We start from the raw sequence: 26,840 nt of genomic DNA, 5'->3' as shown, positions 1-26,840 counted from the left end.
ATATCTTTCTTTGTACTTGTAACTTCAATTCAATTCCTAGCAAAGTGTTCATCAGCTTTTTTAAACAGATCTACCATGCTGTGCGGAAACATCATCATCTTAGTTCCAGTCTGACATCAGGCTTGTTCAATCTGGACCTATCTCCTCAGCACTTGCAAGTGCAGTGCAAGCTAAACACACGGTATCAATATTTTCTGTACATTTCAACATTTTAAAGACCGGGCCAGCACTTTCTCTTGACATTCATTTGCTTCTTTGCTATCTTGTCAACTCCATGAATCTTAACTCGTAATTTGGAGTCGTAAATTCCACATTCAACCATATCAATTTCTTCTGAGTCTTCGCCCAGCTCATCACTGAAGATGCCACATACAAACATGACCTTTTCCTTGATCCATATGAGGTTGGGATATTATTTTTTGACTTATTATATTTTCTCAAGGTTATATACCTGGTTGGTTGGCCTTACTGATAATAGCTTCAGGAGATTACATTTTTTTCCTTCCAATTTCTTGCTCTGCTTTCCTAATGCTTGACAGTGGCAGTACTTTAATGCCTCAACCAAGTAGCGATTCTTCCTGTGTGAGCCAAGACAGTGGTTGCCAGTTAGTTATTTGGCAATGGCAGCCTTCACAGCTGGGACAAAATCCAAGTCTACAAACAGTTACATTCTACTCTTTATTGGCAGATTTGTTAGCTAATTTGCCTGTGTCTCTTTGAAAGTCACAGTCATGGAATTTCACTTTCCATCTTCGGAATAGTCTTGTTATTTCAATTACTTCCCCCAGGAAATATTGTATCATGGCATGGATGTAGCAAACTAAGCTAAATTACGCACCAAAAGGTATTCATTTTGCTCAACTTATGTTCTCATAGGTTTGTCCCTCCTAAATCTCTCAGACAGCTGAAGGCATACGTTTTTATGTAAGTGGCAATACTGGACTGGTATCTAGCACAGTAACATTGTGAATTCTGCTTCTTACCATTGAAGGCTACTGGCTTGCTTTTATATCAGATTGACTCATATTTTCATGGGTCATTCTATTCTTTGGCTTTTACTGCCTATGATGGAACACGACTTGAATTTCAGTGTTCCACAAGAGACCAACCTTCCTGGCGTCTCAGTTTCAATGTTATTGCAGATATCAGTTGAATGGCGTTTTGTAGGATCAGGGGCCTAACGGAACATAACCAGTTGATAGCTGCAGGCAATAAGCAACTTTCTTTCCCCAGTGCGCTCTGTTAAAAATGTTGCTCCTTTGCTTAAAGCGACACAACTGACAATTAGTGGGTTCAAAGCCAACTTCGCCCTGGGTTCCTGTCAGTTTCTTCACTGTTCCTCACTGTGGAGGACCTGTGACAGGCAGCTCAGCTGCAATCAGCAGAGCAGAACATCTTCCAGACATTATCTCTCCTGTGCTTCTGATCCAGGTTCTGAGCTACAGTTACAGTGGAAAAGCCACCCAGGATTTGCTACTTTTACTTCATTATGTAGTGCACCTGCAGTGCTGTTGCTTTAAGCTGTTTTGCCAAAGCCTTTCCTTTCTCAGCATAGGGCAGCATTTCTTTTTTCAGCATGAAAGATTGATGCTTCCAAAAGTTCCCCACAAACCTTTAGAGCTCCCGGAGCCACTTCAACTTTGACTCATTCTGAGAAGGCCACCTCAAAAGGCATGTGAACCTTCTGCATGAGCCATTATGCACGGAGGTAGCCAAATACAGAGCACTGCATGGTTGTTTCAGATTTTCCAGGCCACACACAATTCTGATGTGTTCATGCAAAATAATTCTATTCTATAAAGTGCATTCTTGGCATGCAGGTGTCATTAGTAAGGGCACCATTTATCACTTATATTTAATTGTCCTGATAAGGAGGTGGTGGGCCTTTATCTCAATCTGTTGTAATGGCTTCATACATCTTCCACACATTAGGGCAGGATTTTCTGATCCTTCCTGCTGGTGGCATCTTCCAGTTCCACCAAAGGCCCCTCCCTCTGCCATCTCCCGGAAGCGGGGTGGACAGGCCATATAAAATACCATAGACTTTGGCAGGACCAGAAGGTCCCACCAGCGGCCACATGGTGAGCCGCTTCTGTCGTCAGAAAAAACATTGCGGGGGGGATGAATAAAAATCTTACCCTGGCTGCTTACTCGGCCACTTCTGAGGCTCGCTAAAGATGGGACTGGAATCGCATTAAGGTAGATTAGATAGGGACAGTGGGTTGTTTCCTTAATGAAGTCCCCCACCATAGACCACCCCCCCATCCTGTCTCACCTCCAATAATAGGTACAAATCGTTTATTACTTTCTTTGGCCTTGATATTGTGGTCCTGCACACAGGAATTGTCACGGGCAGGACAGATAATTTGACGGAGAAGTGGAAGATCCATTGACCATGGGCATGAATTTCCAGTTCCAGGGCGCCCATTGTCTCCAAGATTGAGATCATCTATGTGGTTGCTTCTGGAGTTACCTCACCCTCTCTCTACCCTGCTGTGGCTAAACTCTCCTGCTTTCTCCCACCAACCCACTTTCAATCATTTTATCAGTTGGAATATTTTCCATGTTGTTCAGTTTTACTCTCTCTTTCCCTTTGCACTCTGAGTTGAAACCTCTGTCATTACAAATAGTAGCAAAACAAGATGCAGGGTAGAGTTGCATACAGCTCTGGCCATTGCATTTCAGCATGGATGTGATCACTCAAACGGGTAGAGAGGTGATTTATGAAGATTTTCCCAGGAATAGAAAGATTTTGGCTATGAGGAAAGATTGGGAACTCTGGGATTATTTCTTCAGAATAGAGGAAGCTGAGGAAAGATTTAACTGAGGTGCGTAATTATGAAGGGGAAAAGGCAGCATGGGTAGGGAGCACCTCTTTCCATTTGCAGTGAGGTTAACAACCAGGGGACATAGACTTGAAGTAATTAACAGAAGAATTAGAGAGGCATTAAGGAGAACTTTTTTTTCAGCCAGAGTTTGCTGGGAGTATGGAATTCACTGCCTTAAAGGAAGGTAGGGACAGAAACTCCCATTTCTTCTAAACAAAGTACAGGGATTATGGGTTTGAAATGCTGACAGGACTATGGAATAAGAATAAGTGGGATAGCTTTTTATCAGATGTGCAGACATGATGGAGTTAATGGCTTCCTTCTGTGCCATCGATTTTCCAGGTTTCCGAAGCGTTTCTTGCTGGGATAGTCGGAAATTTCCCTCCGTTTGTGAAGAGTGATGAAGTCAAATATCTCAGTGAAGGTGTGTGAGCCTAATAAGTAATAGTTGGAGTTGCACAAAGGGTCCAATATGGGATGAAGGACCTGAAGTTGTAACCTATTTTTCTCTTCACAGATGCTGAGAGCTTTGCTGTGTATTTCCAGCATTTCCTATTTTAGCTTGCAATTTCGAGCCTTTATCTTCAACTTTTTTTTAATTGCAGCACTTTGAGCTAGAATTATTCAGTAAATTAGCAAGGTTGAAAGGAAAGTAGACAGTGCCTTATCACATTCTCAGGAGATCTCAAAGCGTTTCTCAATGAATGAATTACTTTTAAAGTGTAGTGACTACTGTAATGTTGACAAATGCAGAAACCATTTGTGAATAGCAAGGTCCATCAAACAACAAATGAGATAAATGACCAGTTAATCAATCTTTCATAGCGTCAGTTGAGTGTCATCACAAATCAGGACCCCCGTGGCTGTAGGATTTGCAAGAATTTTAAACCAAACCTGGTTTCTGTGCCCTATTAAATACATGAGTCAGATTAAGGTATTAATATGTTTTGTGCTGTGACAGAAAGCAATAACAGATAAAAAAAGGAAGTCTGCTGACACCCTGAATTGACTCAGCTTTAATTTCTGATTCTCCTAAGTCTGATTCCGAAATGAAAATATTTTACACTATTGACATCATCATTTGCCCTCTGCTCGCCTGTGTGGGTTGTTTCGATGGAGATGCACAAGGAGAAGCTTCCATGGGAGTTTTCCCAAAGGTCCATCTTAATTTTGGCAGAAGAGCAGAAATTCTGGAAAAACAGGCTAACTGCTATTTCAACTACTCCTCATGAATCTAAATTTAGAGCAGTCGAGTAGTTTGACCCTGCTGAAAATTCATTCCTCCCTCCCTGCCCTCTCCAAATCAACGTTCGCGCTGGTTACCAAACAACAACATAAAATAACAATATGAATTTGGGGATTAGGGGATCACTGCTGAAGATTCTCCCACAGTGAATTTATTAGATAAAGAGGTCTTAAAATAGTATCACTGATGGGACAGAAAAAAAAGGCTTTCACACCATGGGTATTACTTCTATTTGTGTACAAATCAGAGCTAATTAATGCTAATGACCATGATGCAGTTTACTTAATCACAATCATTTCAAGTGCGTTGCTCATGGCTCTCTGCAGCTTTAAATAGCAAAGTTATCACGGAGCAATCTTCAAATCAATGGAGAATGAAACCGAGAAGCGTGTAAAGCAGGTGCTTGTGTCCTACCCAATTAAAATTATCTGTGGTGATTGTCCCTTTAAGGGCAACATTGCTCAAGAGGGTCACTTGGCTTGACGGACCAATTGGGACTGAGAGTGGGTAATCACCTGAGGGAGTGGAGTCCTCTCTTAGGCAGAATACATCTAGAAGACATGTAGGGATTTGCTCCAGAGCAGCCAGAGGAGCTGCCAGTCTCTGTATAGTTTTTCCTAATTAATAAATACCTTTTTTATGTTTCTGATGAAGTCTGTGACTGTGCATCATTACATTATCCATTATGGTTCATTTAAGTAATGTTCAAATTCATTTAAGTCGTCAGGAAAATGTGAATGGATATAAGAAAGGGAACTGTGCATCGAGATTTTATTCATTTAAATGGGTTGTCCTCAACCATTTAATTAGACTTTATTTCTCTTGTGGGCACTCTTTGTACTAGCACAGCACAAAATTTAATATTCTTTCGAGACTTTTCCCATTACCAATGTTGCACTAAATATTTTCAATTCTATTCATATTCAGCTTATTGTTTTTAATATTAATTGATCTCCAGTAGCATTGCTCAATTAAAAAATGCTTATATGCAACGCTATGCACATTTTTGGTTTCCTTTCGTTTTCTGAACAGCCTACACAGCATGAGTATTCTCCGCTTTTTGTTACTTTTGTCTCAGTTTCACATGTTTTATTTCTTATTTCACTGTCATTGATTAATTTCCCTTCCTTTTCCACATCAAGCAGTAGATTATTTGGAGGAAAAGCTCACATGTTAGTGTTTAGCTGTGGCAATGGAGCACAAGACCTTTCAAGGCCTTTGTGAGTGAGACAAACCAATGAAGGGGTCAGTGGAGCAGAGACACTTGCAAGCAAAAATAAGGAGAGTAGTAAATTGTCATGGAGTGACTCATCAAAATAGCTTATGTTGGCGGTGGATTTACAGGAGGAGAAATGGGCAATATCATTACATCCAAAAGCTTTCTCATACTGAAGAATGCAACTGGCTGTATTTTTTGTAAATGAGATTTAATTTGTGAGTTATTGAAAAGTATGCCATGGACATGGCCTCTTAAAGCATGGGTCTCACAAACATCAAACTAGAAATCAAATAAAAAATTGCTGAGACCCACTCAAAACAAGTCTTCCAGGCAGTCAGTTTTAGCGAGGTCATAGAATCCCTACAGTGCAGAAGGAGGTCATTCAGCATTCGAACTTGCACCAACACAATTCCACCCTGGCCCTATTCCCGTAACCCCATGCATTTACCCTGCAAACCCCACTGACACTAAGGGTTTAATTTAGCATGGCCAATGCACCTAACCAGCACATCTTTGGACTGTGGTATCACTGATCCTGTGTATTTCATCTCAGTATTGATTCATCAGTTTGTTTTATGTTGCTCAATTTGTTGCCAATTTCTCTGATCAAAAAAAATCCCAGCAATGATTACTATTATCTAACCATGTTTAGTGGTAATGTAAGATGTTATGAATAGGTCAAACATTCAGGGTCGAGATCAGTTTTATAAATCCATTAATTTATACATAAGCTCAGTTCACAACTTGCTTATTGCCCTGAAAATACGTCAATATATGAAATAGGTCATAGAATTCCCAAATTATGTTAGCTGGTGTAGGTGGGAGAGGGGGCCATCATGCAATTTCTTGACGAGTGGTCTCCAGGGTAATTTAACCCGTGACTCTCTTTGATCTTGCCCTTTCTTTATGCTGGAGTTTTCAAAAGAAAGACTGAAATGTAATAACACTTTGCGACATCTGGTGGTCATGAACAATGATAATACAGCCAATAAAGTACTTTTGAGTTGCAGTCACTGTTGCACACAGGAAGTTCCCACAAAAAACACGTGACCTCTACTGGGTAATCTGCTTTTGAGATGCTGGTTGATGGTAGCAAGACATAAGAACATAAGAAATAGGAGCAGGAGTAGGCCATCTCGCCCCTCGAGCCTGCCCCGCCATTCAATAAGATCATGGCTGGTCTGAAGTGGATCAGTTCCACTTACCCGCCTGATCCCCATAACCCCTAATTCCCTTACCGATTAGGAATCCATCTATCCGTGATTTAAACATATTCAAAGAGGTAGCCTCTACCACTTCAGTGGGCAGAGAATTCCAGAGATTCACCACCCTCTGAGAGAAGAAGTTCCTCCTCAACTCTGTCCTAAACTGACACCCCTTTATTTTGAGGCTGTGCCCTCTCGTTCTGGTTTCCTTTCTAAGTGGAAAGAATCTCTCCACCTGTACCTTATCTAGCCCCTGTCCAGACTGCAGGGAAAATGTCCCTGCTCTCCCTCACTTGATGCCATGCATCCTCCAAGTCATTGTTCAATTCAACTCAGATCTCGAATTCTTTTTTACAATATTCAGGCTTTCTTTTCCTGCCACCATACTGTCTACAAAGAGAAGGGTTATTATGCCGTAAAATGAATGTGCAGTGCATCCAGATCATTCCCCTCTCTCCCCTACCCTTCTTGTTTCATAACCTATTCTGGAAACTAACTGCCCAGCAATGCAATCTGGTGCTTCTGAAAGCTAGAATGGCGTCACCATTCTTCTCCCTGGAACCGTGTTGCATTCATTGTACTCATCCTGCATGAGTGAAACCTGCAGCACTTTGGGGGAAAATAGCCCACACACTGTAACCCAGAAAGCACGAAGAATTAATCTAAAAGCCACCAGAGGTGGTATTATTACAGGGACATCACTGAAGAGTGCCTCCCATCTCTCAGATCTCAGCCATGTATCTACGTTGCCTGAAGCATTCTGAATTGTAAAAAAACAATTAGAGATCTGAATTGAATTGAACAATGACTTGGAGGATGCATGGCATCAAGTGAGAGGCAATGGGAATGCCATTCCCTTGTGGTGCTATCCATTCAGAAAGGGGGTGGTTTTGATATTTTCTTGAAGCTTCAGCCCTTTTTGTTTTGTGTAATAATGGGGGTCTGGGCAGGCACTGCTTCCTAGGAAAGCAGGGAAATTTTCCCTGCAGTCTTGCTACCAGGTAGCTCTTTCGGCACCAATCAAGTAAACGAACTCAAATTAACTTAGGGACAAAGTAAAAGGGGCGGCTCCCCAAAAGGAAGGGGGGAACAGCCCGAACCAAAATCAAAGTCGAAAGGAAACTTAAAACGTCAAACCAAAAGGTGATTATCGGGGTCGATAATACACCCCAGCCCCTGTGGCGCCCAGTGGTCGCGGAAGGCGTCAACCGCGCCCGTGGACACCGCATGCTCCCTCTCCAGAGACACCTGGCCGCGAATGTAGCCGCGGTAGAGGGGCAGACAGTCGGGATGGACGGCCCCGTCGATCGCCCGCTGCCTGGACTATTGATGGCGCGTCTCGCCAGGCCCAGGAGCAGGTTCACGAGGAGGTCGGCATCCTGACCCGCCCCTCTCCGCACCAGGTGCCCGTAGATCAGGAGCGTGGGACTGAAGTGCAAACAAAACATCAGTAAGAGGTGTTTGAGGAAACCAAAAAGGGTGTGCAGCCTAAAACACAGAACGTAGACATGGTCCACGGACTCCACGAGGCCACAGAAAGGGCAGTCTCGGGAGCCCGTGTACCGGAAAAACCTACGGTTGCACGGCACTGCTGCGTGCAGCACCCTCCACCCCAGGTCCCCGAGATAATTGGGGGAGATCCCTCCGTAGAGGGACCTCCACTGGGGACCTCCGCTGCCCGGCGGCAACAAGGCCTGCCAAGGTGTATCCGGGCGACAGGCGAGGACGCGGTAGTGAAAGGTGTGCAGCAGCAGCCCGTACAGGAAATGCCTCCGCGCGGTGGAAAAGGGCACGGAGGGCATTTCCGCGAGGCGGCACACGCAGTGGGGCACCTGACCCGGGGGGGGGAGGTCTAGGCTTCGGACCAATGTGGAATTCCGTCCGAGCAGGGGAACGCAGTCTTGCTACCATATCCTGAATCCCCCTCCTTCCCCACTTTTCCTCTCCCTACCCTTCACTCCAGTCCTATCAAGCTCACAAATTGCTTAACGATTTGTTTTAATGTGTTGAGAGGGAGTAAACTGCAAGGGAAGTTTTGTATACAGCCAAACACAGTTTAACGTCTCCCTGCTGAAAGATGGCATTTCCAACAGTTCAGCACTCACTCAACATTTTGGGCTCGCCGCCACTCCCCCCCCCCCCCCCCCCCCACCCCCCCAAGCATTTTGGGCCCCCTTGCCCCTGTCATTTAGGGGCTCCATGCCATGGTATGGTGTGTTTCATTGTAAATTCACTCCTGATCAAACCATTTTGGTCAGTAATGCATTTGCTGAAGTGATGAAATTCTTCCACTGATGCTTTTCACTCATTTTTATATGGCCTATTGCTAGGCAAGAATGAGATTGACAACAGAATAGTTGTCAATCTCATTCTTGCCGAGCTTTTGCAATATCTTGATATCTTGGTATCCTCCTCAAATTACAGACTAAATAATGGTTATCCAAGTTCCCCATAGTAACACCCAAACCTCATACAGCTGTGAAGGGAGTTCAGTCAAGAAGAAAATAAGGCGGAAGAGAAAATCAAGCCTTGGTCTCAAAATGGGTTCCGATATCACACCACAGGGAAGTTTCATAAAACAAATGAGCAAAACTTCAAGAAAATGACTCAAATTTAATTTTTCTTTTGTATTAATTATCTCTGCAGCTTTGTGTATGTTCATGAATGCAATTAATATAAAGCAACAATGCCTGACTGCTGAAAAAGCTTACATATATATAGATCACAGTATGGAGTCACAAATACAGCCCCTTGGATATGAACCTATGTCCAAAAACAGGGAATGAATTCACGCAAACTGAAATGATCTTAGTATCTGTACTTATAATTGGTGTCAGATACAACCAAATGTCAATCTAGGTTATGTGTTCAAAATGATAAAAAACATTGAGTTCTACGTGCTCAAATGTTGCACTGGATTGTAATTATAATGGTCACTCTGCAAAGACTGCACCGGGATAGCATGGAGCAAAGGATAAGCATTTGGTTGCAGGGAGGGAGGATCATTCAACAGCTTAATGACTGCAGCTGATTGAGGTTTTATTTTTCACTTCCTCTCAGAGAAACTGTCGGTAATTCTGATTACTTACAAATGGGTGGGTGCACACAATTTTCAAACAGGAAAGTTTAAGTCATGTGTTTCAGTTAGCATTGTGACAACATAAAATCAGTGAGTCATATTGTGTCTGTAATCATAATCGCTAATGCTCCTTGAGCAGTTAACAAGCTGTGTATCCAGAATACATACTGAGAGCACAAATCTTCCGACAAAATTATGAGACTCATTTTATACAGGCCTTGACTGTTGCAACAAACCGTATCACAGAAAAATGGTCTTTTGGCTGCAGGAAGGAAGATTGTAATTGCTAAAGATCTATGCAAAAGAAAATGCTGCAATGACACAGAGAAATGTTAACAAGATGTAACAAGGAAGGCAGTACAAGTGAAAATAGCCACCTCATACTAATTACATGCCATATGTCGTGATAGTAATGAAGAAGTACTCAAGACAGGAAATTCCATAAGTTAACACACACTATCTTAACTCGTGCTGCTCCATATTTAAAGGCAAGATCACACAGAATACAAATTCACGAAGATTACCAAAATAAGTGAGTTCATAAATAAAGTTTAGGTCAGAATTATTTAATTATTTTGGAGGAAAAAGAATGCCAAGGATGCATCGGGATCTAAACTACAAAACAGATGTGATCATTTTTGGCATCCTATAACTAACAATCCAGAGAAAATGGTATCGTTATGATCTCTGTCGTGACTCATAACCATTAAAAAGATATTTGAGTATTTGAATGTCCGGTTACTGCATAAAGGACCAGACGATAAGATTTCAAGTTTTAAGACTTCTACTGTAACAGATAAGAGGTTTAATTGGGATTTGTTGTTTTGATACTGTTTCAATTTATGGTAAAATGAAGGCGGTCATATGAGCTGTTTTGAGGTCTTCCCAACAACAGACCTGGGTGACATGTGTGATGTTAGTGTGCCTTTAAGAAGTTTTTTTTTAAAATAACATACACTCTGCAGCAAAGCCTTAGGTGATGTCATTGTGGGAGGAGAAAATAAACTGTGTCAGGTCAGGTGACAAGGGTTGTTTTCAGTTTCAATTTTGGGCTGCAGTATTAGAAGCATAGCTGAAAGAAGTCTCTTTTTATTTTGAAAATTTTACTAGTTAGCTGAAAGCACAGCTTATTGCCATCCTGCAGTAAAGAATCCATGTTTTAGGGAGCTGATACCCCTACAAACTGCTCTGAGTTTTCAGGATTATTTGAAATCGTCACTCAACCCAGGGAACTGGATTCTAGTATCATGTGAGCTTTCGCCTGTGCAGTGAGAAAAGGTTTTTCTTTTGTTGTCTAAGAGTTTTGGTTTTAATTGGAATACATTAGAGATATTCATTGAGTTATACATTATAGGTGGTTATTTTGTTTCTTGCTTGTAATTTAATAAAAGTTAATTTTCTTACTATACATGTTAACTATATTCTTACATAAACTTTGTTTGATAAAAGCCCCCCAGTGGGTCTTTTGAATCACACCTGAAGTGGAACATATCATGCTTATCCTAGCCAAATTCAGGATGCAAAACTTATGATTCAGGCGGGCTTCATAAAACACTTTGGAGTTGCTGACTTGAACCATAACACATGGCTGTTAAAGATTAAATTGAGGCCTTCATTGCACAATGTGTTTACACATTGCATTAGGAGACAATAACTGCAGTATTTGTTTTTACTGTTGGTCTTCAAAACCCCCAGAAGGTGTTGAGAATATTAGGTTGCAAACAGTTATGTTTCAAACTGCCATTTACTTCCAAGAAAAAGCAAGCTATAGTCTAAAAGATAGCAAATCAGTATTTCTACCTGGACACTGGGTCCAGATGAATCACATTGCTCTGGATCTCTGCTTTGAGAGGCTAGGGGTCTCTCGGATATCCCTAAAGCTCTGAGACCAAGTTAGTCTGCCAGGACCTGGGAGAAAGGGAACAGCTAGAGGCCAAAGGTGTCTCTGGTTCACCAAACAAGAATGCAGGTGGGTGCGCTCACTCGGATTGAAAAGACAAAACTTGTGAACAATTGAAATGGGGCTGGAAGATTTATCTATCCTGCGCTAGGGAGAGAACTTTCACCGTAAAAGGCAATGTTGGGATTAAAGATTACCAGGCTGGTTTTTAAAAAAAAGGAGTTGAAGTAATCTATTGGGAGCTAAGGATAATTTTGGACAGGATCCAAGAAAATGGATAACTAGTTAAGGGACAGTGTAAAATGTAGCTATGAAGTGGGTCTATTTGTTGTATTAAAAGGAAAATGGGAGAGTTCTATTCTGCAATTTAAAGTAGAGGTTGTCTATAAAAATAGGATTTAGTTGTACTGCTTTCATCTGTTTGCTATAGTAAAAATCCTAAAATGTGAAACCTTGTTGTGTCATCCTTTCAGCTACTAACTAAAAGTTCAGCTTTCTTTTTTAAAACGTCATTGGTCTCTCTGGGTATCATAAGAGCAATATTTATTAACCACTGTTCATTAGATAACATAATTTAAACTACAGAAAAGATCCCCCATGTGACTTTTAACATGACCAACAAACCTACGCTTTGGTTATACTTTATTCTGTCCCTTCAGACTTTTATTCTCCTGGAACCAATCCAGAGCTCCCAATGGCCTACTTCCTTTTTCCTTCTCCTGCCATGTAACTTCTACTCCCAAAACTGACGTTAGAGATACCTCCTTCCAGCCAAGGCTAGTTGAATCATCCAGCCTCACTTAAATCCTCACAAATTTGGTCTCCTCAATCTGAGTGCAAGCTCTGACTTGCCTTCTGCATGGTGAACAACTGGGTCAGAACTTTTCCACTATGATTGCAGAACTGGATTTGGCTTTCTTTCTGCTCTCTCTTTCTTTCTTCTGTTAGATTCTTGCAGATTGATCTGTCCATGAAGTTCATGGATATCTTAAGAAACCTGCCACTCAATATCATAATTGTGTTCAATTTGTGTTTCTTTCTAAAAGCCCATACATTATAGCTGGCTAAATGTCTTTGCAAATCTCTGTAGATCAGTTTTGCTTTGGATCCTGAACCTCATTGTGCTGGCATCTAATTATGCTGTGTTGGGATCACTGCCTCAGGTTGTTTGTTTTATGAGTTGCACATTTCTGAAGCCGGATTCCAGACTGCCCTCCAATGTTGTTTCTGCTGCACAGAGATATAGCTGATAAATAGATGTTCTGTGTGAGAAAACTCCTCTGTATGAGTCACTTCTAGCAGGACGGAGGCGATACTTTGAAATCCCATCATTTTGCAGACAATTTTCAAGCAAGCTTGAGACTTTACGCCTTCTTCCTACATTTCCCTTCAGCAAGGTTCTGTGCAAGTTCTGAGGATAGATCTTCAATCAAGCTTTTGTGAGGGAAAAGCTGCTTAATTTTTCATTTAGGCTTATTTCTAAGAACACATTTTTGATTAGGGGGTAATGATCAAAGCAAAGAAAAAATGAAAACGGGCGAGTTAATCATTAGCAATTTGTGCCGCTGTTGAATTCCCATTGACAAACATTTACTTTTGCCATTAAAATGCTTCTTCAGAGCAAAACATGGTACATCATGTCTGAACGGCATAAGTACCAGAATCAAATTAAAATGAATACATTTTACTTGGAAGCTTTCAGACTTTCGGAACACAGTAGCAGTGGAATGAAAATGATAATAAAAAGCTTGTCAAACATGCAGGTTCAACTATTGCAGGGAAACTGCATTATAGGGTTAACAAAGCCAAGAAATCAATTGTAGTAAAACTTCAACATGCCAACATCGCAAGAACAAAAACGTTGTGTAATGCTACATCATACGGATTCAACTCCTGCATAATGAAAATAAAATAAGATTCCACTTTAGTTAGCAATGATTATCACCCAGGGCAGAAACCAAAATAACTATTATTTTTGTCTATTTTTATTTTTTGCAGTTTTTAAAAAAAAAACTGTTCTTGCTTGGGTCAAAAAAGTTGCAGGCAACTTTCTTCTTAAGGGGCACTGAAAACAGGACAAAACAATCCGAAATAATCACATTGAGCTGAAATTTCAGTCTCTCGGAGCTAACTAACTCATGCCATGCAGAACTTAGCCAAAAATTACTGAGTCGACCATGATAAAAATAGTGTAATGTTTGGTGCTATCTTCATTATTAAACTAATTTGAGCAATTTTGCACAGTGACTGGAAAAATATGGAATTCTGTATTTGCAGTTGATTGAGAGAAAGTAGCACTATTGAGAAATAATGGAAGTGCTAAACTTGGTCTCTGCATCAAAAAGAGTCTTGGGATCAATTTTAACTCGCACAAAAACAGTGTTAAAGAGTCTAAAGATAGAACCAGTTGGCTTATCCTTCTGTTAATGCTAATGCTCTGGTTTCTGACAGTTTAAAAGTGCTGTAACAATAAGCAACCATAGCATCCATCAGAAACAGGTGACACGCCTCCTAATTATATACTTATGACCCGAATTGCAATTTTAGGGGTCACGTGGGCACAATATGCACCAGCATGTTCACTGGCTTTAAACAACTTAGAGCACAGTGTTTAAAAGGCTGGCTGCACAGGATCTGGTCACGAAAATGTTTTTAATGATTATACTGTCTTGGAGCTGGAGGGGTCCTACTGATTCCACAAAAATATTCTTGTCAACCCATAGTCATCTCTGCAACCCTTCCCAGGATCTAACTGCAAGTGTCTCAGCCAGCCAACATTCCTTCAGCCCTTTACCAGTGAATCATCTTGGGTTCAGCAGTAGAATTGAAATGAGGAGACACCTTCGCCAATGGAACAAGTGTGGCTGATGAGCTGGCACATTCTGTTGGTTGGTCACCGTAATGTCCTAACTATGTTGTGGGGCTTAAAGAAAAAGAGATGTGGTTTGTACATGTAGATTCAAACCAACAACAATAGATTTATTCGAAGGACCCTTGCCTGTACAGAGAACAAACTGAAACGAAAACAGCAGCCAGGGCAATATGCTAATGAGATTACCATCAAATCATGTGATCACCTCCTAAAGCAATCACACCACCAATTAAATATAAAAAAAATACCTTCCCCTTTACTTCTGTAGTCATCACAACCAATTACTACAATGTTATACATAGGATCAATAATGCTCTCGGCATAGTACTATGCATCAATCGATCATTAGGACACTTAATTCCTCTTTAGTTATATATGATATTCTGGAATTTGGCTGTCCTTGATCCTAGAAGTATAATTTGGAACTTCAGTAGACAGTTCTTCTCTTGGAACTAATTCTGCAACATTCTCACATGTAGTAGCAGCACAGACACAACCATTAGGCAACTCAGTCTTCTGTCGTAGTATTCACAACACTATGGACTATACAAGTTGCTCCTTCTGGAGATGATTCTGAAAAGTTATTTTGATAACAAATGGTCAGCATAGCATTGCCATACTAGTTCATCTTCAGTTTGAACCGTGTAAGAAATTGGACCTGTTTTGGTAAGACCTTGGCTGGCACCCATTTCTTATTCATGGCATAATTATGAGCTAACATTCAATTTCCTAGTCGAAATGAGCATTGTTTTGCCCTCACTTCTCATCTTGCAACTCGAGATTGTTGTTGGTGCTCTACTATCTCTGCAGGTAATCAGAATGTCGATTGTTGTAGCTGTGGCTAGTGGCAAAGCTGAAACCATTGATGATGACTACATCCTCGTACTTAATCCTCCTTCTCACTTCCCTTCAACCCATAATATCTTCTGATTTTCAATATGCAGATGATGCCGTAAGCACTTCTCAATTTCCCTTCTCCTCCTTTCTCTTTTTAGATTCAGATGCACAAAAACTATAATGGAGGAAGACCATGGAAATAACATTACAGAATAGTCCAAATACATGGTCTGCATGTTGTGGGAATGCGGGTTCCCACAGCCAATGTATTTCAATATGCTCCATTGTTTGTGGGATCAGTACATGATGAGTTAAAATAGTTTTCAGGTCTGCTGAATAGGATGCTTTGCAAAGGATGAAAATCAGGAGAAAAGTAAACATCACCAGTCTGCATCTTGAGGGCCAGGGATACACTGTTTGTACAGCATTTATAGCAATGCAGTGATTAAAGGGTGTAAGTGGACCATATAGCAATGTTAACAGAATAACTGGAAGAGTTTGAGGACAGCTGTGAACATTCTTACTCCGTGTTATATATCAGAATTCTACATTGTGCATCTTTTAATGTATTGTGGCTTAGTGTTAGTATGCATGGAAAATATAATTGGTATATGTGTTTTGAGCAAATCATTCTTTGCTTTGGTCAGGCCGGGGGTTCAAAACATGGTATTTGAGTTTTTAGTAAATTATGAACTCAATAACAGTTAAATAATCAAATGGAATCATATTGTGTGATTCTGAGTACTCATGTTGCATTGTGTAACAGAAGGTTGTTAAAGGCAAAAGATCTAGAAAGAGTGCAGAAAAGATTTACTAGGATGCTACTGGGACTTGATGGTTTGAATTATAAGGAGAGGCTGGATAGACTGGAACTTTTTTCTCTGGCGCGTAGAAGGCTTAGGGGTGATCTTATAGAGGTCTATAAAATAATGAGCAGCATAGGTCAGCTATATAGTCAACACCTTTTCCCAAAGGTAGGGGAATCTAAAACGAGAGGGCATAGGTTTAAGGTGAGAGGGGAGAGATACAAAAGGATCCAGAGGTGCAATTTTTTCACACACAGGGTGGTGAGTGTCTGGAACAAGCTGCCAGAGGTCGTAGCAGAGGCGGGTACAATTTTGTCTTTTAAAAAGCGTTTAGACAGTTACATGAGTAAGATGGCCATAAGGGGATATGGGCTGAACGCGGGCAAATGGGACTAGCATAGTGGTTTAAAAAAAAGGGTGGCATGGACAAGTTGGGCCGAAGGGCCCGTTTCCGTGCTGTAAACCTCAATGATTCTGATTGTGCAGTTGTGACAACAGATTCCTATGTTTAACGTAATGAAGTACAATAATATGGGAAGACAGTAGAAGACACATGGATACCAGACGTAAGTATTCTGCAGCCAGGGTGGGGGAGGAAGAATGGTGAAGGTGCCAACTTCCAATAGAGTGAGGTCACATTCGAGTTCTGACAGAGGATTCAGATGAAGACTTTGATGTGGGTCAGGATAAAGAAAAAGGCTGGTGTGTGTACTCAAAATGCTTGGTGCCAAAAAGTTTGCAGTCAATGCCAAGGAGCATGCAGCAGTCCAGCACTAATTTGTCACAGGGCTTTGCACAGAGCTGGGAGCTTATCCTTTCCAGCATGGAATAAGTGGCCAACTCCATCAACACTCCTTTTAAGTCATTCCTGATTCAGAATCTGATGGTTAATGTCTCACCTTCCATTGCAGCACAAGCAGCTTTCATCAAATATCTGAGTGTTGCAATGGAATCTCAAAAATGATATTATTCAAGGTCAGCTTGCTGCCTTGCAAAGTCAGACTGAACCCATCGTGGTTGCAGTAACTAGTGTTCAAATGGCTTTGCAGCATTTAACAACATTCTGTTCTCCAACATATTACTAAGATTGCTGATGCAGCATCTCAGAAAAATGGCAGTGAATCCAAGGAGCATGAACCTCCTGTCCTCTCTCGGGGTGACAGCACTCATGATCTCATTATCATTCAGCCAGTGTCCCTGCTGTTGGCTGCCCATGTCAAGATGATGCACCCAAACCCTCAAGGCCCAAAAATCACTCAAGGTTCTCTCCCGAAGTCACCTGCAGTCTCTTGAATTTAAAATCAGCCATGCTGCAGCCACTGGAGTAGCGTTACATGGGGACAGTAGGCAGGCAAAGGCATACAGAAGGTGGACACTAACAGAATGTACAAGGATAATTAGTTGACTTATCTATGCAAAACACCATGATTTAATTGATAAATTTGCCTTAGATGTATATCTTGTGCTGACTTTTTATTTTAAAGTTGTGGCCAAGGGAATGCTGTGACAGAGGAAAGTTGAAGTGTCAGAATTTAGTGAATGGGGAATTGGAAGTCAAGGTTATTAGGTATCACACACAAATTATTTATGTACAGCCCAGGCAGAAAAAGGCTGTCTAGGTTTCAGCCTCCCTTCATCTTCCTCATGATCCTGCTCCTCATCTAATAAATGGTGGCAAGGGCTGTTTCATGATGGTGAGGTTGTGAAGCATGCAGCAGTCCACCACAAATCCAGAAATGTATTCAACTGAATAGTGTGAGGCTCCTCCAAAACAATCAAGGCAGTGGAATTGTTCCTTCAGCACACTAATGATCTGTTCTATCAGATTTCTTGTGGCAGCGTGACTCATGTTGTATGCATGCTGTGCATGGGTATATGACTTGTGAACGATAATCACGGACCATGTCATCATTAGTTAGCTCTCTCCACCCAATCACCACCCTTTGGAATGTCGGGGTGACTGAAATACAGTTTGCAAAGCAGACTGCCTTAGAATTGAGGCATCATGACTGCAGCGAAGATGTGGCCATTGACCTGCATGGTGCAATGTCTATGGTCATGCAGATTGAGGGAGTGGAATTCCTCCCAGTTGTGGTATCAGTCACAGTTTACATATGGCACCTGCAAAGAAATGTGCATGCTGTAGAACCTTGCAAACCCTCATGTTCACTTCATTTTGCTTCTTTCAAGCAATAGGGACTTAAATATTATCTCTCTTTGAATAGGGAACATCCGTGACCTTTTTGTAACAGCGCATTAACAAACTGTGAAATACTGCAATTATCTCCATAATAACCTAGAAGAGGTCAGATGCGTAAAAGTTGATAGTAATTGCCACCTTCACAGCCACTGCCAATGCAGTCCTTCCCCTGCTCTGAGGATGCATTCATGGCTGCAGCAAATGGCAGATTTCAGCTACAGACTTCTTAGTGAACTGCATGCAGATGGTTCAAAATATTGGTTGTCACTGAATTTTGGGAGGATGATTGAACATTCTGGGCAGAAACAGCCTCCTGTTGAGACTCCTTTTTAGTAATCTCTTTTTCTCTCTTCTAGCAACTTATCCTGCCCAACATGGCCTCCATTTCCAGTCATACATAATTCCAAAAAGAAAGTCTACTGATGCACTCAGGTCTGCGAGCAACTATTTGTGCAGAATCCTTGAAGTCAGCAAACAAGTACCTGAATACCTGCCACGCCACTACTAGTTGACTTTTGAAACATGAAAAAATGTGTGGAATTGGAGCATCAGCCAGAAAAATCAACCCCTTATAAGTAGTTGGTAATCCTTTAAAATAGCATTTTGGGTTTTTTTGGTGGCGGGGTTGGGGTGCGGCAGGTGGTGGATGGACATCATCCTGCTTAACGTATGTTCAGTTGTGCAAGGTTAAGAGAAGGGCATAGGCTGTAACGTGAAGCTTTAAGATAGCAGTGCTGGCACGAAAGCAGAGTTGCACATTGATAGACATCGTGACTTGCCTGTTTTGCATACTGCCGATGGAAACAAGTGTACATAAATTAAACCTTTATCAACACAATATCTGGCACACTTCACATCAGAAACATGTGCACATACTGCGGACACAATTTAGGAATCCAAAGGGCATTGGTGGTGCCCAAAACACGTAATAACAAGTTCAATTTTGTCCAATGATCAATGTATAAGTAATACCTAAAATATCTATAACCTGACAGTGATTTTATAACTTCTTCGGGATTCTTGGCAAAGATGGTTTCATAACTTTATATGGAGAATTCACTAAATCTGTGATACTTTGTGCCAGCTGTACCTGAGCATTAACATCTATCTCAAATTGAAGTAGTTTTAACTAATGCAGTTTTAATATAAATTTCAAATTAACATTCATATTCGAGGGTCTAAAAGTTAACCTGACCAATATCCAGTCCATGAATTTGCTCAATTGTGGACAGCGCTTAGATTAGGTGCTCACAATCTTCAATGTAAATTTTTGGAGATGAAAGGCTTACTGATAAGCTTTTATTTTAGTCTTTAATGTTCTATATATGTGTGCGTGCGTGTATTTAATACACACCAGTGTACTGTCCTGCAGTAAATGTGAAAATCAGTTCTTCAACAACAGTATTTTCAGCCTGCCATCAGTAACAGTTGACCTGATGCTGTGTTCTAGTATAATGGTGTCACTATCGTTACCAATTGAAGCCACACCAAAAAAAAACAAATGCAAGGAATCAGGGACAGAATCAATGATGTGTCTAAGTCAGGGAAAAGATCATTGACAGATAAAGAGATAGCAGTTTAAAAGATCTCCGTGCTTCTTTTTTCAGAAAAAAGACCCTTTCATGCATTGATATTAACTTTGAATGCAAATCCCAGGAAACTGCTCCTGCTTTTAGCATAAGTCAAGTGTAAACATCACAGCTTGGACTGTGCTGAACATTTCTTACTCTCCAAAACATGTTGGACCTTTTCAAGATATTCACCTGCGATCATCTATAATTACAAGTTATTGTTCAATGTACCTTTTACCAGACACGCCTTTCAGAAGTTCACTCTTGAGGAATTTAACATTTATTCCTGTCAAGGACTTGTCCCATTGCCCATTACCTTTTTAGTGGAGAAGAAAATGATTTCACGCAAATAAATTCTTGCCAGTATAAAAGGAACCATTTACGATCTATTAAACTCTAACACAATCAAAGGTAAATCTTTATTTTCCTGCCAAGTGCTATTACCAGGCCTTGCCTCCTAAAAATAAATGTTACATTATATAATGCACGTTTGTTGCAAACCTTTGAATCCTTGAAGTCAATTAACAAGCATTATTACTGATGATGCTGGAAAACTTGAGCAGTTCTGGCAGCATTTGCGGCAGCATCGGAACTCAGCTCCGAAGTAGTCAGACTGGACTCGAAAAGTTAACTCTTTTTCTCTCTCCATAGATTCTGCCAGACCTGCTGAGTTTTTCCAGCATTTTCTGTTTTTATGTCCAGCATCAGACATATTTTGCTTTAATTACTGACAAAGTGAGCTTTGCAAAGACACAAGCACAAAGTGTAGCAGTACACAGACAGCTGGGTTTTTGTGAGAAACACAAGTCTGGACTGTTTCTCTGCCCCAAACTCTTTCCCCCACAAGGGAAGCAAATTCGGAACATAAGAACAGGAGTAGGCCATTCAGCCTGTCAAGCCTGCTCAACATTCAATGCGATCATGGCTGATTGGACACTTTAATGCCTTATGTGTGTAAATCAGAAATCTATCAATTTCTACCTTAAACATATTCAATGACTGAGCTTCCACCGCCCTCTGGAGTAGAGAATTCCAAAGATTCACAATCCCTAGTGCAAAGAAATTTCTCTTCACTTTGGTTCTAAGTGGCACCCCCGATATTTTGAGATAGTGGCTCCCGGTTCTAGACTCTCCAACCAAGGGAAGCATCTGACCTGCATCTACCCATTTAATTAACCTCGAGACTTTTGTAGGGCAGCTCCTTAATTGGATTGGAGTCAGGCTCGGCAGCAATTAAAGTCTATTGGGGTGGGAATGGAGGCAGCCAGATTAAATGTGGATTTAAACTCCCCACCGTGACTATTACTGTGGCTGCCATGTAAGATTAGCTCTGAGCCTTGGACTGGGCTGCAGTTTCCCTGATATTACTGGAAAGCCAATGGACTGGCATCCAAGGCAGAGCAACCCCCAGATCTCAGACAATGATCTCATAGTGATGCTGGAGGCCATAAGTGAGAGGAGGGAAGTCCTCTTCCAGGAAGGAGGAAGCCACAAACACAGAAGAAACAAGCCTGGGTTCAGGTAGCAGCACTTTTCTATGGCAGAAGTATCATCAGAAAATCCTGGATTCAATGCTGAAGAAGAGTCAATGCCCTCATGTGTCCTGGCATTGGGTGTGCAATGCTCAACCCTCAGGACAGGTTTATGTACTTGCACCCTTCAATAGACGACTTTAGACCCCCATATGAACACGGGATGTGTGTGATTGGAGCACTTATTCACCCCTCAGAATGTACACTGAATTACATCTTGAGAAATCTGATGGGCTATGCAACAGTGAACAAACAGCTTTAGTGCCTCTGTTTGGGGCTCCCATAGAGGGATAGCCATTTCTTCAAGGGATATCCCATGCCCCCAATGAGCCATCCAAGTTCTTTGGGGATTGGACTGAAAACCTGCAGCAGCCCGGACTGATGAAAAAGTGGAGGCTATTTGCATAGTGATCCACACATGGAGGAAGTTCTTGTAGTCATAGACCAGCTGAATATGAAGAAGTTAAAACCCTGTCTGTTGATGAATCTTACCGGGCGGTCACTCAGTACCTTGATGGCCACATGGGTGTAATTAATGATCACCTGCACCTGGGGAAATCCAGTGATGGCAGCAAATTACACTGCCCTCTGTTTCTGTAAGGCCTCATCTGTTATGAAATAAATCTGTTGTCCAGCTTTGCAAAGAAGGCAGCAGTGATCTGTGAGTGGCAGTAATTTGCAGCTATGTTTCACAGCTGATCCATGGAAGGAGCCAGAAGTTCATGGCCATTAGTGACTGAAGGCTACTGGCTGGACATGGCAAGCAGTACTATGGGTTTTGAGGTCTTGAGCAACGAGCTCACAGTTCCCTGTGACCATCTGCCTGGAGAGTCGCAGTCTCCTCCAGGTAGCTGTGTCGTCAATGGCAGATCCTATTTCAAGGGTATGACTTTAAATTCCTCCCTGTGCCTTGTTCCTCTGCTCTGTCCTCCTGATGTCGGAACTGCACCTTATACCATGGATGTTATGCCTCATCGCCGCAATGAGAGTCATGTACACTTTGCTAGCTGCTGCCTTCCTTGCGTTCAACTGGTTGCCTCATTGGTCTTTGCTGGCTTTTGCCCTGCACTTCTACCCCCAAGAAGTCAGTCGGGCGCCAACCTCCTGCACTGCCCAAGCGCTGAATGCCCGCTATCCCCAACATCTGCACACACCACGGGCACCTGTCTCCCAAAGGCCCAATCTCCCTTTGAATCTTTTCCAGCTCTGGGTAATTCTCTTTATGGCCATGATCGGCTTCACATTTTGTCTCCCTTCATCTGGTCTGCCCCAGTGTTTCTAGCCCATGCAGGCCTGTGAACCTTCAGTTACCCCCATTAATTAACCCTTAAAGCACCTTAACTGACTTTAATTGGGGATCAGGTAGAATTGCTGCCCCACCCTTCCCTTGGACAAGTGATCAGTGAGACGGATTGCATCAAGAAACCAGAACACCGTCAGCAAGGGCATTTTCAAGCCCCATTGGCCTCTGTCCCCCAGCGGATCCTAAAAATTCAACCCAGAATGTCTATTTTTACTGTTACAAACTACTAGGTAAAACAGATATAACTTCATCCCTTTGCAATTGATTTTGACAAGGTAAACATAATTTTCACCATTTTTCCATTCGACCATCGGCTCAAAGTCCACCTTGGCAGCTGGTAGAATTTAAATTCAATTAAGTAATAAATCTGGAATTGAAAACTAATGAAAGAACATGAAAGATTGTCATAAAATCCCTTCTGGTTCACGTATGTCCTTTGGAGAAGGAAATCTGCCATCCTTACCTGGTCTAACCAACATGTGACTCCAGACTCAAAGCAATATGGTTGATTCTTTACTGTCCTCTAAAATAGCCCAGCAAGCCACAGTTGTACCAAACTGCTATGCAAAAGTTAACTCCAATAGATGGTTCAAGAAGGTGGCTCACCACCACCTTCTCAAAGGCAATTAGGGATGGGCACCAAATTCTGACCTTGCCTGTGATGCCTACATCTCATGACAGAATTTAAAACATAATTTTGGCTCGAGATTTGATGGAATTGTGTTTGAACCACCATATAACTTTTAAAAAATTAGATGAGTACATGAGGGTGAAGAGAATTGAAGATTATTCTTATGGTGTTAAATTAGGTGGAAGGAGGCTTGTGCGGATCATGAACATCAGCACAGTCCAATTGCACTGAATAGCTAGTTTGTGGACAGTAAATTATGTGTAATACTATCTAAGCCAAATTTACCCATCTTTAATATTAGTTTGAGTAGAAGATTAATCAAGATGAAAGTGCACACAGAATCTGTAGTAATTCATGTCAGAATTCCTTCAACCACAAAGCTAACTCCAAAAAGCCATGTTATATGAAAACAGTCTTGGTTCGAGTAGATAGCAAAGAGATATACTATAAGGATGCGGGATGATCAACAGTGCTCGTGTATAATGCTGAGGGGAAATCCTCTTCTACATCAGTAACTGACACCGTGGTATTAAATTATAAGCCACCGAAAACAAGAGAACGTATTAAAAATGGTAATAAGATCAAATAATATGGAGACATAAGCTAAGCTGACAAGTGAAAGTAGAGATTTTTTAAAAAATCTATCTGACCACAAAATGGATACTTCTAATGGATTTGGACTGAGAATGTTAGATCGTCCAACATGCAGGAATGTGAAAAGGCCAAGGAACAAAGCCAACGATGCAGTATTAGCTATTAAATATTAGCCATTAAGTATTAGCCCATTACTGTGGTTTATCTGGTGTTTCACATTCATTCTTGACAACAATATCCATTATATTAAGATTCATTTAATAATACTTTGCAACAAAGGCACAGACTAAGTTTCAAGAAAAATAAACACATTTTTACATCATCGTGATATAAATGCAACTCACAGTAAGACCAAGAGTTTCTGCAGAACTGTTGAGATGTGAAGTAATTGTTCTGAAGTGTAGGTGGGATTTTACCAGTCAATGCGGAAGAGGGAAGAGGTAAGTGAGTTAAAAGACATTACGGGAGAAGCTGATGTTTTTACACTGCCTGGAGATATTCTCGGCAGTGGTTTGTTTTTCTTTTATTTCTCTCTTCATGTTCTCTCATGTCTTATTTTTTCCCTGCTACCTTTCTCTCTCTCTCTCAATCTTTTGAGTAGATTACTTTCTCTTCTATTTCTCTTTCTGCGCTTCTCCCCTTCCCCTTGCTATCTCATTCTCTTTCTGATAGTTCTCCATCTCTGACAATTGGCTCTCTATTACTTTCTCTGCTGTTTATCTCCCTCACTGTACAATTTGTATCTCAAGCAGGATTTTCTAATTTAAAATAATCAGAGCAAGTAATATACATTCCTCAGCCACAATGCAATCAATGTCTTCTGTCCATGATCATTTCATAGTATGTGTAACTAATCCAGACAAAAGGAAGCAATGCAAATGATGAGAACCTTTCAGTTAAACACTGAAATAACGATGCATTAAAATAAAATAATAATCAAAAAGAAAAATGTTGTGTCAGGGAGATCTATAAGATCTAAAGTAACAGACACAACATCAAGATGTTGTTTCTTTCCTCCCCTTTCCTGATGAGGATGGCTTCATTCTCTCTCTCTCCATGAAGGTTTTTCTCCCCCTTCCCATGTTTCCCAAATTATAACATTTCTGATTTAAAGAAAATAAGGAGATCTTCCATTGGTTGATTGAGTCTTATGTATGGACATATTGGGACGATCACTGACAATTTGAAAAAGGGCGGCACGGTAGCACAGTGGTTAGCACTGCTGCTTCACAGCTCCAGGGTCCCGGGTTCGATTCCCGGCTCGGGTCACTGTCTGTGTGGAGTTTGCACATTCTCCTCGTGTCTGCGTGGGTTTCCTCCGGGTGCTCCGGTTTCCTCCCACAGTCCAAAGATGTGCGGGTTAGGTTGATTGGCCAGGTTAAAAAATTGCCCCTTAGAGTCCTGGGATGTGTAGGTTAGAGGGATTAGCGGGTAAAATATGTGGGGGTAGGGCCTGGGTGGGATTGTGGTCGGTGCAGACTCGATGGGCCGAATGGCCTCCTTCTGCACTGTAGGATTTCTATGAAGTTACGTGCATTCTTTCGCACATGCCTTGGAGCTGAGGTACTGTCAGTTTAAGAGAACTATTACCATTTTTAAAAATTACTCCTGCTAATCCACATTGTGTTTGCATGAACGAAGGGTTGGGGGTAGTCATATGAGGGTGGGTAATCCCTTTGCACATAATTATACTCTGTAATGAGGCTAAGACCTCACACTCTATATGTATCATGGCTACATTCTAAATTTTAAAAACTGGACAATGACCTTTTACAATGACCTTTTACAATGGCTGAAGCTAGGTCTGGTGGTATTTGGGAGTATCACAGAAACTTTGCATCTCTTTATCCCTGAAGGTATATTAACGTTGCCTGTGGGCTGCACGCAACCAAATGCAAAGAGAATTATATAAAAGTAATCTGCATTTAATAAAGCAGGCCTGGTCAACTGGAGTCTACCAGTCTGCCAGGACAAAGAGCCCTGCAATCTTCCTTTCAAATTCTGAATGGTTGGAAAATCAGCAATCTCAGGAGCCCAGACAGAGGGATATTTTCTCTTTCTCAAAGCCAAAGTGGAGAGGTGAGAGTCTTGTGACATGACCTCCCGCAACCCAGCTGGTTAACCTGTAATATCAACTTGTGAAGAGGCAAAGCTCAGTCTGCCACCTTTCCATCTACCAAGCAGCAGCACTGTAGATGGGACTCTGTCCAGGTTTGAATGCCCAGACCCATCTACAATGCTCTTCCTGGAACTTTTGAACTTCTGTACCATCGCCTACAAGGCTGATTCATCTCTGCATGCCTATCTCATCGTGGAGGTCAATTCTGCTGGAAAAGTCATCAGTTCAGACTGCCAAACCTATTAAGGAATATACCATTGGACTTTGGTTCTGGATTCATGTGAAACAACAAGTATTTTTTCTCTGTGATCTTTGCCCTGTAAATCTTTTTTGCCCTATCTCCCTCTTTTATTACACAAGTGAAAAGGAGGCAATGTTGTGACCCTCCTCTTGCTTACAAAGGGGGAAGCTAATCAAAAACACCTTTGTTTTTGGACGGGTGGTGAGAGGCGAAATCAGGGCTGTTTAAATTAAACACCCTTCTGTCCATAGCATTTACAGAGATAAGATTACTCTCCAGGCACGTAGTTTTTGTTTGCTTCAAGCCTAAGGTGTTATAAGAAACACTTTAGCACTTGGACTCAGTTGTTCAGGTTCAGCTTGTGAGGGATAGGTTTGGGAGACCTAGCATAGAGTTTATCATAAATCTGGAGTAGTGTGCAATCTGTTTATGGTTGATGGGAGAATTCATTGTAATCAAATTTATGGCAAAGTTTACTTTCCTTTTTAAAAAATGCCTGCTCTTTGGGATATATAGTGGAACAAATGAAAAATTGTCATGGTGGCTATATTTTGCATTTTATGATGCAAAGTAAATCCATAGCCAATAAATATGAGATAAAAACAAAGCTAAAAAAGAGACTTAACCAAAGAAGGAAAAAAGATACTCCTAGCTAGA

General features: G+C 41.3%; 1 protein-coding gene across 1 annotated transcript in view; it reads right to left on the bottom strand.

The window, feature by feature from the left end:
- Positions 1-26,840, bottom strand: part of LOC144491525 (contactin-4-like) — a 1,235,140-nt gene that overhangs the window by 466,068 nt on the left and 742,232 nt on the right. The window lies entirely within an intron of this gene.

Source organism: Mustelus asterias, chromosome 3 (assembly GCF_964213995.1).
Source record: "Mustelus asterias chromosome 3, sMusAst1.hap1.1, whole genome shotgun sequence".
Lineage (NCBI taxonomy): Eukaryota > Metazoa > Chordata > Chondrichthyes > Carcharhiniformes > Triakidae > Mustelus > Mustelus asterias.
Note: the sequence above shows the minus strand (reverse complement) of the source record. Positions and strands in the feature narration are given on the sequence as shown.